Raw genomic sequence first — 2679 nt, forward strand, 5'->3', positions numbered from 1 at the left:
AATCTTTTTTAACTGGACACTCTCCACTAAGGACTGCCGTGTCTCTCTCCATCCTCCTGTCATTGTTTCCTGTCTTATCCCATAAGGTCTCCCTTTCGACTCAATCCATTCATTAAGAAATGACTGGACTTCAACTGGAATATCTCCTGAGCCTCCCATTACTAACTGTAGATCCCTTTAATCACGACAACTAAGAGAGTGCTCACCCCTCGAACTGATGTGTGGGAAACACTTCTTCCAACAACTCAGCAAACTTTCTGCTTCACGTCGGGGTCTTCGAATAAGCTAACGAACTTTTGAAAATCACGTCGGGATCACCAAAATGTTGTAAACGGCTGTCTTGCTCTTTTCGCTTCGTTGCTTTTAGTAAAGAATTACCCGCACACACTCTGTTGTAGTAAAGGCAGGATCGGGTCTTTTATTTAAACATTCATACTAAACAAACCAAGTATGAAAGTTACTGAGAACACTTCACAAAGGCAGCTTGCTTCGATTTCAGTGGCTGCTTGACACACACACCTTCCGAATGTCCAGTGTCTCTGCTGTCTGTGTCTCTACAGTCCACAAAAGTCTCATCTTTACACTGAAAAAGCCTTTGAACTCTTATTCTTTGCATTCAGACAATCCTGACTAACTGCTTTCTGAATCGTTTAACAGACAGACTTAATATTGCTTGTTTAACCTACAGATCTCATTAAATAGTAACAAGGTTACACTCAAATACTGAACATACAGACATCGTCAAATCGTTTAGTCCTGAATTTCCATTATTCCCACCGCAACAAGGTACTCAAATATTTAACATCCAGACAATGACCAGTTACTCATCTCACTGGCTGAAGGCACCACATTGTCTAACAGTCTCTTTTCCATCCACACTTCAATCTTCCTGTTTTTTAATCCAAACTTCAGACTGCGTGCTGAAGCAAAGAGTTGAGCAATGCAGGACTGTGCTCATACAGAGCACACGATTTGACAACGAGACTTACAGATCAAGCATCAATGACAAAGGCAACAAAATTGTCCACCAGCACCAGGTGTCTTTCACTTGTTTTTCCCAAATTTTCAGCCACTGGGACAACAAGAATTGAGGTTCCACTGAGATTTGAACTCAGATTGCTGGATTCAAAGTCCATAGTGCTCACCATTTCACCATGGAACCAACCACACAATAACCCTTGAAACAGTTCTCAATAACAAAAAAGTCATCTCCAACATTACACTTTGGCTCGGCCTTTTCTCATGTTTCGCGTCAGTTCCCAATATTGGGGATGTCCAGAACCATGGAACACAGTCTAGGAATAATGGGTAAGCCATTTTGGACCGAGATGAGGAGAACCTTCTTCACTCAGAGAGTTGTTAACCTGTGCAATTCACTACTGCAGAGAGTTTTTGATGACAGTTCATTGAATGCATTCAAGAGGGAGTTAGATGTTGCCATGACGGCTAATGGGAGCAAGAGGTATGGAGCCAAAGCAGGAATTGGGTACTGAGGTGAATGATCAGCCATGATCTTATTGAGTGATGGTGCAGGCTCGAAAGGGCTGAATGGCCTACTCCTGCAAGTATTTTCTATGTTTCTATGAAGTGCTTGCATTTCAAAAAGCGTTGCTTTTATTCATCCTGCGGAATGCATATTGTACAGATAATCTCAGCACACATTGTGCAGGCAAAGGCAGCATTAGACAACAAAGTGATTTCTCCTCCGCTGATTTGTAAAAGGTAACTGATTGTTGAGCAGACGATTTGACAACGAGACTTGTGGATCAAGCATCAATGACAAAGGCGACAAAAGTGCCCTCGAACACCAGGAATCTTTCACTTGTTTGTCCCTAAATTTCAGCAGTTGGGACAACAAGCATTCAGGTTCTACTGAGATTTGAACTCAGATAATTGGATTCAAAGTCCAGAGTGCTCACCATAACACCATGGAACCAACTACACCAAAATCTTTGAAACATTTCTCAAAAACAGCAAAATCATCTCCAACATTACACTTTGGCTCGGCCTTTTTTTTATCTATCGTGGCAGTGCCTGCATTTCAAAAAGCGTTATTTTTGTTCATCTTGCTGAATGCATATTGCACAGATCATCTCAGCACACATTGTGCAGGTAAAGGCAGTATTTTAGACAATAAACTGATTTCTCCTCCGCTGATTTGTAACAGGTAACTGATGGTTAGCAACACAGAAACATAGAAAAAAACAGGTGCAGGATTAGGCCATTCGGCCCTTCGAGCCTTCACCGCCATTCTATAAGATCATGGCTGACCATTCCTTCAGTACCCCTATCCTGCTTTCTCTCCATACCCCTTGATCCCCTTAACCGTAAGAGCCATATCTAACTCCCTATTGAATATATCCAATGAACTGTCATCAACAACTCTCTGCGGCAGGGAATTCCACAGGTTAAGAACTCTCTGAGTGAAGAAGTTTCTCCTCATCTTGGTCCTAAATGGCCTACCCCTTATCCTGACTATAACCCCTGGTTCTGGACTTCCCAAACATCGGGAACATTCTTCCTGTATCTAACCTGTCCAGTCCCGTCAGAATCTTATACGTTTCTATGAGATCCCCTCTCATCCTTCTAAACTCCAGTGAATGAACACACGATTTGCCAACGAGACTTGTCAATCAAGCATCAATGACAAAGGCAACAAAACTGCCCACCAGGTGTCTT

The 2679-nt window shown here is 42.3% G+C and overlaps 1 non-coding gene across 1 annotated transcript; it reads right to left on the reverse strand.

Moving 5' to 3' along the window:
• Positions 1–1090: 1090 nt before the first annotated feature.
• Positions 1091–1162, reverse strand: trnaq-uug (transfer RNA glutamine (anticodon UUG)). The gene has a single exon. It is a non-coding gene; the product is annotated as a tRNA-Gln (tRNA).
• Positions 1163–2679: the final 1517 nt, after the last annotated feature.

Source organism: Pristiophorus japonicus, unplaced genomic scaffold, assembly GCF_044704955.1.
Source record: "Pristiophorus japonicus isolate sPriJap1 unplaced genomic scaffold, sPriJap1.hap1 HAP1_SCAFFOLD_233, whole genome shotgun sequence".
NCBI lineage: Eukaryota > Metazoa > Chordata > Chondrichthyes > Pristiophoridae > Pristiophorus > Pristiophorus japonicus.